General features: G+C 44.1%; 1 protein-coding gene and 1 pseudogene across 1 annotated transcript in view; one reads left to right on the top strand and one right to left on the bottom strand.

Annotated features, from left to right (window-relative positions):
* Positions 1 to 9,297: 9,297 nt before the first annotated feature.
* Positions 9,298 to 11,183, bottom strand: LOC116461770 (transcription initiation factor TFIID subunit 9-like; annotated as a pseudogene).
* A 722-nt stretch (positions 11,184 to 11,905) lies between these two features.
* The window catches only part of PBK (PDZ binding kinase), a 28,193-nt gene continuing 26,579 nt past the window's right edge, over positions 11,906 to 13,519 (top strand). Inside the window, exon 1 of the mRNA XM_058433566.1 lies at positions 11,906 to 12,055. The gene's annotated coding sequence lies outside the window, so the exon portion shown is untranslated. The remainder of the gene's footprint in view (positions 12,056 to 13,519) is intronic.

Raw genomic sequence — 13,519 nt, 5'->3', positions numbered from 1 at the left:
CAATTTCGGCTCACTACAACCACCACCTCCCGGGTTCAAGCAATTCTCCTGTCTCAGCCTCCTGAGTGGCTGGAACTACAGGCACGTGCCACCACACCCAGCTAATTTTTATATTTTTAGTAGAGATGGGGTTTCGCCATGTTGGCCAGCCTGGTCTCAAACTCTCGACCTCAGATGATCTGCCTGCCTTGGCCTCCCAAAGTGCTGGGATTACAAGAGTGAGCCAGCATGCCTGGCCAGCACCACCTAACTTCGATACTTCCTATAAAGCTACAATAATCAAGACAGTGGCATATTGGTGAAATAATAGACAAATTGATCAACGGAACAAAATAGAAAGCCCAGATGTAGAACCACACAGATATAGTCAACTGATTTTTTCCAAAGGAGCAAAGGTGATACAATGGAGCAAGGACAGTCTTTTCAGTAAGTGGTGCTGGAATAACTGGACACTCATATGCAAAAAAATATGAATCTAGACACAGGCCTTACACCCTTCACAAAAATTATCTCAAAATGGATCACAAACCTAAATGTAAGATGTAAAACTAAAACTCATAGAAGATGACACAGGAGAAAACTTGGATGACCTTGGGTATAACATTAACCTTTTAGATCCTTGATACTTACCCGAAAGAGTTGAAAACTTATGACAACACACAAACCTACACATGAATGTTTATACCAGCTTTATTCATTCATAACTACCAAAACTTGAAAGCAACTAAGATGTCCTTCAGTAGGTGAATGTTACATCCGGACAATGGAATATTATCCAGTGCTAAAAAGAAATTAGTTATTGAGCCTTGAAAAGACATGGAAGAAACTTAAGTGTACAGCACTAAGTGAAAAAGGCTAAAAAAGGGTACATACTATATGACTGCAACGATATGACACTCTGGAAAAGGGAAAACTATGGAGACAGTAAAAAGGTCAGTAGTTGCCAGGGCTTACTGGGGAGACAGAAATGAATAGGTAGAGCACAGAGAATTTTTAGGGCAGTGAAGTTACTCTGTGTGATATCATAATGTTGAATACATGCTATTTTACATTTATCCAAATGCACAGAATGTACAACACCAAGAGTGAACCCTAAGGTAAACTATAGACTTTGGGTAATACTAATATATCAGTGTAGGTTTATCAGTTGTGACAAATGCACTGCTCTGGTGGGGGATGTTGATAATGGGGAAGGCTGTGCATGTGGAGAGCAGAGAGTATATAGAAATACCATCTTTTCTGGTCAATCTTGCTATAAACTTAAAACTGCTCTAAGAAAATAAAGTGTTAAAAAAGAAACTAGCCATTAAAAATGTTAAATTGGATTTCATTAAAATTAAATATTTTAGTGCAGTGGCCCAGCACTTTGGGAGGGCAAGGCAGGCAGATCAACTGAGGTCAGGAGTTCAAGACCAGCCTAGCCAACATAGCAAAACACCATCTCTACTAAAAATATAAAAATTAGCTAGGGATGGTGGAGCATGCCTGTAATCTCGGCTACTCAGGAGGCTGAGCCAAAGAATTGCATGAACCCAGGAGGCGGAGGATGGAGTGAGCTGAGATCATGCCACTGCACTCCAGACACCAGCCTAGGTGACAGAGCAAGACTCTATTTAAAAAAAAAAAAAAAAAAAAGTCTTCTGTTGGTCGAAAGATGTCAAGAAAATCAAAAGGCAAGCTACAGACTGGGAGAAAATATTTCCAATCACATACAAAGAAGTTGTGTACACAGTCATGTATTGTGTGTGTACTTATCAATTATACACGTAAAATCTATGCATTTCATTGCATGTGAATTTTGACTCAATACAAATTAAGTATGTTACATTTTTCAAAATAGAATTTTTTTTTTTTTTTGACGGAGTCTTGCTCTTGTTACCCAGGCTGTAGTGCAGTGTCGTGATCTCGGCTCACTGCAACCTCCGCCTCCCCAGTTCTAGCAATTGTCCTGCCTCAGCTTCCTGAGTAGCTGGGACTACAGGTGTGTGCCACTATGCACACACACTTATTTTTTGTATTTTTAGTAGAAACAGGGTTTCACCATGTTAGCCAGGATGATCTTGATCTCCTGCCCTCATGATCCGCCTGCCTCAGCCTCCCAAAGTGCTGGGATTACAGGTGTGAGCCACCACACCCGGCCCCAAATAGTATTTTTTTTAAAGGAACTTATAGCAGGTGCAAAAGGATATGCCTTGAGTCTTGATCCAACCTGGAATTTTCAACTATATTCTATTATTCTCTTAGTGTTTTAGCCTAACCACAGTGTGAACTCAGAGGCATGGTATAGCTTGGTAAATACTCTTTCTAGCTTCCTTTCTTTTTGGTTCTCTGTCTGTTCCTGCCACAGAGGAGCAATATCTAGGAAAGCCCTTTTGGCCTTTCTCTTTAGACCATGTTGCAGTGCTCTTCTTGAGGGACCAAACTTTTGTTTTGGCAAGAGGCTTCTAATGACTTCACAAACTCTGCTATTGATTCTACCCCATAAATGCTGGGGTAGAATTGGTTTTGTTCTTTACAGTCCACTGCGACTGGCCAGTGTCATCCTTCTTGGTCTATCACCGGGATTACCACAATTTCCCATTACCTGCTCCCTCCAATAATTGCAGGGAGATTTCTCCATCTAACACATGATTCTGATCACATCACTGTCCTGCTTTAAAACCTTCTGTGACTCCCTAAGACCTACAAAACGAAGTTCAAATTTCTACACCAGAAAAGGCCATGGTCTGGCCTCTTCCTATTTCCCCAATTACTTTTCCTTGCCTTATTATTGTTTTCCTTGAGGCGGGATCTTGCTCTGCAACCCAGGCTGGAGTGCAGTGGCTTGGTCATGGCTCACTGCAGCCTCAACCTCCTCAGCCCAAGTGATCCTCCTACCTCAGCTTCCTGAGGAGTAGCTGAGACTAAAGGTGCGTGCACCCATACCCACCTAATTTCTTAAATATTTTTTATAGAGATAGGGTCTCCCCATGTTGCCCAGGCTGATCTTGAACTTCTGAGCTCAAGTGATCCTCCCATTTCAGCCTCTCAAAGGGCTGAGATTACAGCAGTGAGCCACCGCACCCAGCCTTCCTTGCTCTTTATTGTTCAAAGATTATGCATCTTTTGTCATGCCTCTACCCATCCTATTCTCTTGCCTGGTGAGCCCTGCCCTGCCCTTGTGCCCATGAATCAGGATCATCATGCAAACTTGTCATACTTCAAGACCCAAGTCAATGAAATCTTGCAGGACACCCCCAGCACAGTCAGGCTCACTAAAATCCATTATCTCTTTGGCACATTGTATTGCATCTATTTGCTAAGTAGTATGAATGCTCCCTGAAAGCAGGTTATTTTTTAATCTTTTCTTTTTTTTTTTAACATCCAGCACTTGGCTCAGGTTCATTTTTTTCAAGAAATAAATAAGAGAATGAGGGAGGGAATTGAATGAGTTTTCCCACTTTTGGAGTTTTCATGAGCAATCCATAAAATGCAATCTTTCCTCCCACACACAGGGAAGAGACTCATCAAAGTCTTCCTAGTTCAGGCTTACAATTAAAAAAAAAAAACATGTAAGTCTCATTGACCACAGCAGCCATCTAATGAGCTAAATGCCTAGCTTGGGACTGTTCTCTGATTGAGGGCTGCTAAATTTATGAGAGAATATTAATAGGTGCATGAAGGGGCATAGGTATTAGGGCCTTAGGAGGCCCTTCCCTTCTGATATCCACCTACTCCTTTGTTGTGCCTGAGGAACAGGTTTCTTTTGGTTTGCTTTTTCGTTTTTCACAGGGTCTCATTCTATTACCCAAGCTGGAGTGCAATGGTACAATCACGGCTCACGGTAGCCTTAAACTCCCTGGCTCAAACAGTCCTCCCACCTCAGCATCCCAAGCAGCCAGGGCTACAGGCATACACCATCATGCCTGGCTATTTTATTTTATTTTTTGTAGAGATAGGGTCTCACCATGTTGCCCAGGCTGATCTTGAACTCCTGGCCTCAAGTGATCCTTGGCCTCCCAAGGCTCTGGGACTGCAGGCAAGAGTCACCATGCTCAGCTAATTTTTTTTTCTAATGTTTCTCCCTTTTTTTTTTTTTTTTTTTGTTGGAGAGACAGGGTCTAGCTATGTTGCCCAGGCTCATCTCTAATTCCTGGCCTCAAGCAATCCTCCCACCTCACCCTCCCAAACTGCTGGGATTACAGTCATGAGCCATTCTGCCTGGCCAATTATTTTTTATTAAAAAACAAACAAACAGAGTGTGTCATGTTGCTGAAAAAGCTCTGGGCTTGTTCTCACGCCTCAGCTTCATGGGTTCTAAAGTGACCAACATCTCCATTTAACTATCTTCCTTGAGGAAAGGGTCTGAACCAATGATTTTCAGATATCCTGAGAACATCCGGCTTGTTTTTCTTCACCCAGTATGTTTATGCTGCTGTTGCCTTAGTGGCAGGATAATTTCAAACAGCACCCAGTGTGCAGGAGGATTTCCATTCCCTCTAAGTTCCTGGCCACTCTGTACATTCTAGGTGGGTACTTAGAACTTAAAATGTAAACCACCAGAAATTATTTCCTATTAATCACTGTGTTGATTCACCCTAACATGTTGAGAATCAAGACAATTTTTTTTTTTTCTGATGGAGTTAAAAAGCAAAGAATATTGTGGAACAAAAACAATGACTGGGTGCTGAGATTGTGGCCAGATGTCAGGGCCAGCCCGGAAATCTTACACAATCACAGAGGATGGAAAACTCATCTTCCTTAGGCATTAAGTAGGCGTCTTCCCTTAGGGAGGGTTTGAGTTCCCTGCCACATCTTCCCAGTTCACTGGACCACAATGGAGGCAGGAACTCATCAATTACAGGCGACTCAGATCCCAGCACATTTTCCAAAGCACTTCTTGTTTTTCAAGCCCCATATTCCCAGAACCAGATAATTTCACCTCTTATTGGGAGGTAGGAAAAGTCAGAAAACTGCAAATGGAAACCTTTAGCCATTGAGGATGAACAAAGCTGGTGGAGACCAGCCCTCCCAAGGTGGCTGTGCAAAGGGTTCCTCCCCGCAAACCCCCACCCACCTTGCTCCACAGCTGCAGCTGCACCTCTCCCAGATGCCAGGGTCTGGACTCAGAGCTCCTCATCCCTTGGAATGACCTGGGTGATAGGAGCATCTGTTATACTATCTGTAGGTGACTTTTGCTGGGCTGCTGAATGGGAGCTTGTCACCAGAACGACCAAGCCATGATCAGAAGCCTAGAACTGCCAGGCATGGTGGCTCAAGCCTGTAATCTCAGCACTTTGGGAGGCCGAGGCGGGCGGATCACGAGGTGAGGAGATCGAGACCATCCTGGCTAACATGGTGAAACCCCGTCTCTACTAAAAATACAAAAAATTAGCCGGGCGTGGCAGCGGGCGCCTGTAGTCCCAGCTGCTCGGGAGGCTGAGGCAGGAGAATGGCGTGAACCTCGGAGGCAGAGCTTGCAGTGAGCCAAGATCAGGCCACTGCACTCCAGCCTGGGCGACAGAGCAAGACTCCATCTCAAAAAAAAAAAAAGAAGCCTAGAACTTTCACCCCTACCCCTCATTCTCCAGGGAGGAGAGAGGGTCTAGCGACTGAGTTAATGATCAATCATGCCTTTGTGATGAAGCCTTCATTAACATCCCTAAAAGATGGAGTTCAGGGAGATTCCAGGTTGGTGAATGCATCCACATGCTAGGAGGGTAGTGCACTCTAACTCTATGGGGACCTGTGCTGGGGACCCTTCTAGACCTTGCCCTATGCTGTACCTCTTCATCTGGATGAAATATCTTCAGTAATAAATTGACAATAGTAAGTAAACTGTCTTCCTGGGTTCTGGGAGCTGCTCTAGCAAACTATTGAACCCAAGGAGGGGTTCATGGGAAGCTCCAATTTGTAGCCAAATCAGACAGAAGTTGTGGTGACCTGGGGACTTACTACTTGTGATTGGCATCTGAATTGGGGGCTGGTGTTGTGGGACTGAGCCCTTAACCTGTGAGGTCTATGCTAACTCTGGTCTGTGTCAGAACTGAATTGAATTGTACGACACCCAGCTAGTGTGGGAGAAGTGGCTGGCATGAGAAAAAGTGTGCACATCTGGTCACAGAAGTGTTGAGAGTATAGAGGAAAACTGTTTTTCCACTATACACCTTCCCATTGCCAGGCAGGAGACCGGGACTGGGGGTGTTGGATTCACTTTAGATTCAAGGACACCCATCGTAGCTGTGATCTACGGATTGGGAGACCACCACTGCCATTGCAGGTGTCTTTCAAGACCCACAAAGTAAGTGACTAGACACTGGAATGTGGTTGCTGAAACCCTAAAAAAAAACCCCAAGCCCTCCCGCCCCCCGCCACTGAGCTGTGCTTGCCAGGGGAAACAGGCAAAGGGGCAGGAAAGGGATTCCATCTCATTTCTGCCTTCCAGTTTGCACCAGGTGCATCCCATTGAGAAGAACACATTCATAAACGGAACCCTTTCGCTGTGTCCCTATGTGGGTGACAGACTTTCCCGGGCTCACTTTCCATCACACTTTTTTTTTCTTCTCCCTTTGCTTTTTTTTTAAATTTAAATTTTTAACTTTTTAGGGGTACACAGTAGGTGTATATATTTAAGGAGTACATGTCCCTTTGCTTTTTAAAAGCTCTTCCCTTGTGGACTTAACACTACAGAAAAGTACCCAAAACAAAATGTCCAGCACAATGATTTATCAAAGCAAACCCTTGTGTAGCATCACTCAGGTGGGGAGCTAGAATGTCAGCACCCCAGGAGCCCCTCTCATTCTCCTCCTGATCCTTCCTACTTTCTTCCTCCAAAGTGATCATGAACCTGATTTTGATGGTAGTCACTTACTTTGGTGGTGTTACCTTGTAATGTTTTTGTCAGTTAAGTGTGCACTCCTAAATACTATGGCTTTGTTTTGCCTGTTTTGAGCTTCATATGAATGGCATTATGCAATAGTGTATTCTTTTGCATGTAGCTTCTTTGCTAAACATTTTGAGGTTAATCCAAGTCTGTTGCTCGATGGCCTCATCTGAAGACCTAATGGCTTTAGGACACCTGAGAAGCACCCTAGGGATGTGTCAAGTTGATTGGTTGGATATACAGATGTAACAAGATAAAACCTTAACATTTTGATATTTTTCCTCTTCTTTCCTAAAAGTTCCCACCTAACCAATTGAAGTGGTGTCGTTGTCTGGGGTATATAGCCGAGGTTCCTCATTTTACACAAGGAAATCGAATATGTGGACACACAAGAAGTGGCTTTAGGGGCAGAGATTTAATAGGCAAAAGAAAGAGAAAGGAGAACTGCTCTCTCTCCTGCAAGAGAGAGGGGCGCCCTAGTAGGACTTCTGTCCCGTGGTGGCGTGCACAGGGTTTTATAGACAGGCTTGAGGAGGCAGAGTCTGATTTACACAGGGCCCAAGATTGGTTGGACCAGGTGGGACGTTTACATAGCTGGCCACCCACCCTAATCTTTTATTATGCAAATGGATTTCTACTTGGCCAGTGCATGTTGCCTGCTCCTTACTGTGCACATGGTTGACAGGGAAAGGGATAGATGGAACCACCATGTTGGACATGCCTAGCCCCAGGCAGCCTTTTCCTACTGGCACAGCTGCCAGCATTCATCCAGGCAAGCTTCCAGCTTGCTTGTCTATGTCCGCAGCTCGATTTTACAGGCTGCTCTTTGTTAGAAAAGAAGATGATTTGGGGGCTGCTTTTCATTAAAAGGAAAACCTTACTGAGGACTTCCTTACCCTCACTATCTGCCTAATTTCTTCTTAACTCCTATATCACAATCGGCAGCATTTACTTAGCTTCGAAGAGAATTAGAATGCAATAGCAGTAAAAAAGAGAGAAAAAAAGTTAATTTTCTTTTTCATTTTCAAACTAGGCCCTTGAAAATCAAAAGGTGAGGTCCTGCATGGACCAGAAGTTAGAGTTTATGCCGTAAAAAGATGACAGTGCCGATGTTTCTTTGGGCTCAGGCAGCCAAGAGTCAGAGTTGTGGGCTCTTTTGCTAAACCAAGGAAACCAGGCCATTTATACACTGAAATAAATAATGATCTAGGTTGCAAGCTATTTTCCATGACAACTGACTAGTATACAAGATTTTGAGTTCATGGTTGCATTTCACAAATGATAACACTGCACTTGTGAAGTTCAGATGTTTCTGTGGCTAATCTCTGGAGGTAGTTTTATGATTACAAGATGGGGAACAGGATGGTTATGAGTAAGGCTTTACACCAGTGCCTTCGCTCTTATGCCTGCTCTTGGCCTCATCTTACACCTGCGTCGACAACCTCATCTCCCTGGAGTTTCTTTTCACTAGCAATGGTTAATTATGAAGCTTTCAGGCTCTGGCTTTAGGCAGGATTTTATTAGCCAGTAAGAGTAGAAAATAGGCTTGTAAAAATGTAGGACTTCATAAAAAGTATAGAACACTATAGATCTTTAAAGAAAAGGTAGTGAGGTCTATAATATAACGCCTGCACAAGAAAATCAGAATGAGAGTTGAGAGAGAGAGGTGAGACACTGTGCTTCTATGCTTGAAAGAGGGTGATCAAAAATGGAAAGGCCCCAGAGGTGGAGGGGTGTATGTGTGTGTGCACACATGTGTAATGTGGAAGAGATTTTAAGTACATTTGTTAAAGAGGAAGTCTAAGGGCAACATGGTTTCGAATTGCGGCTCTACCAATCGTTAAAGCCTGTGACTTTAGGCAAATTCCTTAACCTTTCTGTGCCTCAGTTTCCTCACTTGAAAAATGGAGTTTATAATCATAGTAACCTACATCATAGAGTTATGAAGATTAAATGAGCTAATACATGAAACAAGACCTGACATACAATAAATACTAAATAAGTGTTTGCTATTATTGCTATTGTTTGATTTGGAAGAAAAATGACTATTAAAGTGGGTGAAGGTAAAGACTTAGGAGAGGAGGAGTGATTTCGTTAAGTTTCCTTAGCCCCCATCCCCTGCCTCCTCCTGAGATGGGCTAAGGAAGCTTAGGGATGCTGAAAGATTGGACTTTGAAGGGTAGAAGCAGGTGCTCTATAAATGTGTTTTTTTAAATTGATGAAGGACAACTTTATTATTTTACTCTTAAATGCTGATGAAAAACCATTACTTATCCTATTAAAGAAAATCTAATATTTCAATTGAAAATAGAGTATACTCATGAAATATTATTTAAGTTTTCTAAAACACAACTTGAAAGCATCCAGCATACATGATTAATTTCAGTACAGTGAATTCAAGATCAAGTATACATGTTACATACATCAAAGCTAGATTACAAATTAGCATCATCATCATCATCTTCTTCATGTTTTTTTTTCCATTGGCAGTAGTTTGTGATGACACCATATTAGTGTAATAAGAATGTTCCGTTCGTGATGGATTAACCAGAACATTCTGAATTGCTGATGTTACAAGAATTAACACTTCACAGGGCAATGTGAAGCAGACATCTACACTGTAAACCTTTGCCTTGTGAGGGACATTTGAGTCCTTACTTTAGTTGCCACAAACATGGTTTGTGGGGGTGATATGCCTAGTGTATGAATACCTGGTCGGCTAGTAACTGAACCAACATTTAATCTGGGTGAGACAGAAATAATGCAGGGTGTTCACAGGAGAATAAAAACTCCAGACAGCAGTTTCCCATGAGTAGGGGCTACGGGCTGATGAACCCCTGAAAAACAGGGTGTGGACCAAGCTGGCTCAGACCAACTAGACCCAAAGTGGCGCTGCATTTGACCTAGGTTTCACCTAGGACCTCATTATATGCTCATTAACACACTAAATCACACCCACCAGTGCAATGACAGTTCTGGGAACACCTATATTTGGTGTAAAAATGAGTGGCACCACAGTTCCAAGAAATCTCCATGTTTTTCCAAGAATTGTCATAAATATTCCACCCCTTTGTTAAAGAAATCCATACAGAGAGAAACCGCAAACCCCACTGTGTGACTCTCTTGAGTACACCCGCAATCCCCTTTCTTAAGTGTGTACTTTTCCCCTTTGCAACAGATCTCCATACTTTCACTATTTTCCAACTCATCCTTGAATTCATTCTCAAGATGGTGTCAAGATTCTGGACACCTGCTGGGGTCTAGGACCCACTGGCATTTGAGGACCTCCCCTGGCCCACTGATACCATGGAGACTGTTATTCTTCCCTCAGAAGTTGATGCCTTTTTCTGTAAAGACTTCAGCCTGTATGTATGAGACAGGAGTTTGGCAGGACTGATTTCACAAGATAGAGGTCAAAAAGACCCCCACTGATAAAACAGATGCAGTAAAGAGGGCGGCCCACACCCACCAAAACCAAGAGGGCACCCCATAGGGGGCCACTCAGCGTTCCCTTTCCTGGTACACCAAGGTTGGAAAAACCACTCCAGGCAAAGAACCTGGATCAAGATTGAGACTGAAATCCACTAGTGGATGACCTCTGGTCATCCTCATTGCTCATTATAGGCTAATTATAATGATTTAGCTGCCGAAAGACACTCCCCTGAGTGCCATGAAAGTTTACAAATGCTATGGCAACCCGGGGAAGTTATTACCCTACATGGTCTAAAAGGAGGAGGAACTCTCAGTTCCAGAAAATCCCCAGGGCCTTCTTGTAAAACTCATGAATAACCCATCCTCTATTTAGCATATGATCAAGAAATAACCGTAAAAATAGCCAACCTGCAGCCCTCCAGGCTGCTCTGCCTATGGAATAGCCACCTTATTCCTTTACTTTCTTAATAAACTTGCTCTCATTTTACTCTATGGGCCTGCTCTCGAATTCCTTCCTGCTCCAAGCCAGGTGGCCTCTGTGGCTGTACCCTAGTTTTGGGGTTTTCCCTGCAACATATAGTTTGGAGCTGTTAAGCAATATCTATTGGGTGGCAATCTAGGACTTGAATACGGCTTGATCAAAGGCGAAGGGGTTTGATTTCTTTGCCTTGCAATATCTAATAAAAATCTCTTGGGGCGGAGAGGTAAAAAAAACTGGTCGGCGTATACTGGATTGCAATTGCACATCAGTAGCTTTCTTAGCATGGCTTGAGTAAATTTTTGCATCATCTAGAACTGTGGTCACATAGGGGAAGGCAAACTCCAACATGTGATTTATACGTCTTGGCACATATTCTTTGATCCCCACGACCCTCAGGACCTGCGCCATCCTCGGGGGATGCCTCAGGGCACATCTTCCGTGTGTCCTGGGGAGAAGCGGTGATCCGACTTGCGGGGCTTTGTCACCTACATTAATGGATTCCAGTCCCGATCTTGATGCAAGTTCTTTGCTTAGTGTGGTTTTTCTAACCCTTGGTGTACCTCGAAACAGAAATGAGCGGCCCCACAAGGGGTACCCCCTGCCCTGAGCTCTGGGCCCCTGGTCTGCCCCATGGCCCATCCCCTCCTGGGGAGCAGATGTTCCTAAATAATCGTTGAATAAATTAAAGAATGTTGAATTGAATGTGGCAATTACATGAGTTAGCAACATTTCTAAATATCTTTTTTTCCCCTCGGCTAAAGATGATTGTTCCTTAAGCTACACATTTGTCTTTACAGTGTTTCAAGGCCTCATAAACCTATAATAAAATTGACATCATAATCACGACACATTCAACACAGATGTGAGCGTTTGGAGAGCGCTTCAGCCTTCAGCACAGGCAACTGTGTTCTATTCACCGGGCTGTGCTCCTCGGAAGGGCTGGTGGTTCTTGTAAAGGTTTGTGCTCCCCGCGCCTTTCCTTCCTTTCCTCGTCTTCGGCGCCTGCGGGCACCGGGAGTCCTGGGCGAGGGAGGAGGAATGGCGAATCGGCGGGGCGTGTCCTTCACGCCGCCCCGTAGCTCGGGGCCGACGCTGTCTCAGCGCGCGACGTTTTGAAAGCCGGGAGGGTTCGAATTGCAACGGCAGCTGCCGGGCGTATGTGTCGGTGTTAGAGGCAGCTGCAGGGTCTCGCTGGGGGCAGCTTGGGACCAATTTTGAAGAGGTACTTGGCCACGACTTCTTTTCACCTCCGACCTTTCCTTCCAGGGGGTGAGACTCTGGTAAGAGGAACTTTTTTTGCGAGCCCCGGCGGGGGCCGAGCCCGGAGCCGAGGCCTCTGCGGGGGCTTTCGTGACAGGGGAGGATCTGGTTACAGCCGAAGGATTTTGGCAGCCAGCCCCTTGTGAGCCCCTGGATTGGGGTAAACAGTCTGACCTCCACCCTCGAAACCTGCTGAGCGTGTGAGATGCAGAGGACCTGAGAATCTTGCGGCCCACACTTTCCCTTTGCTTCCCCTTGGACTTTCTACATCTACTTTGTTTCTCTTTTCTCCTTTACTTTTTCTCTCATTCTTTTAATTTTCCGTTTTCTGCTGTCCGTCGGCGTCGTAGCTTTGTCAGTAGTGTCCAGGTATTTGTTGAGTCCCAGGGTCCCAGGCTTAGGGCCCAAAGGTCACTGACGTTTGACCTGGTAGATCTGTAGATTAGCTTGCCTGAGCGCTGCTCACTTTAATGCTGCCTCTTAAACAGTACTTGATTGTTAAAAATATCTTACGTATTCTACAGAGTATGAAATTCTGCTCACGGTCATCCTACGCCATTTCTAATGTATCTTCATCTAAATATTCACTGGTTTTTTTGCTGTCATCTTCATGAGAACCTTGTGATTTAGAATTAGTATGGTTATTTAACAATTAATGTTAAGAATGCATATACAATACATAACATAATCTGAGGCAGAGTCTGGGCTACTGGCCAAAAGCCATCTGTCAGTAGTTAATGCTTAAACCTGAGTGTGCAGTCTGGAAAAAAGTGGCCCTCAGACAACTGTGAAATGGATAGGACATGGTACATTGAGGTGCAAATAGCTTAGAGTAGGTGGGACTCAGTCGTAAGAGAACATAATGAAATGTTAAGACTTCTGTTTAAACCTAGTTGTTTTTAGAGATAGGTTTTCTTTTTTAAAACGTGCTGCTTCTGAATATCAAATCCTCCGTAGACTGAGCGGGAAAAGGCAATGAGACTTATAAGGCTCATCATAAGATTTCCAGGACACTCTACGCGCCAGGGTTTTCTGCATCTTACTTTGTTGGCACCTTCTTGGTTGCTTTGTTTTTCATTTCTCATGCTTGGATGCCCTAGGGCTCACCCCTGTTCTCTCTACAGTTACTCCCTAGATGATCTTACCCAGTCTCTTGGCTTTAATAACGTCTACATGCTGCCATCCCACAAACTTAAATCTTAAGGTTGCATGCCAGACCCGTATCCACCCACCTATTTGACTCCTCCACAAAACTCTCCAACAGCTTTCTGTTTCTCAGTACAAGCTGAAACTTGACTGTGACTACAGTTGAGTAGAAGTCACAGTCCTGTGGCTACAATGCTGTACTTGACTTGCCAGTCCCTACCCTCAGCCTCCCTGACTTTGTCTCCTTCTCCCCCTTGCTAGCTCGCCTCTTCGTGAAGATTTCTGCCTCAGGTCTTTATATTTCTTGTCCTCTCCCTGGAAGACTTCCACTAGATATT

The sequence above is a fragment of the Hylobates moloch genome, unplaced genomic scaffold (genome assembly GCF_009828535.3).
Source record: "Hylobates moloch isolate HMO894 unplaced genomic scaffold, HMol_V3 SCAFFOLD_22, whole genome shotgun sequence".
Taxonomy (NCBI): domain Eukaryota; kingdom Metazoa; phylum Chordata; class Mammalia; order Primates; family Hylobatidae; genus Hylobates; species Hylobates moloch.
The sequence above is the reverse complement of the archived record's forward strand: the minus strand, read 5'-3'. Positions and strand labels throughout refer to the sequence as shown.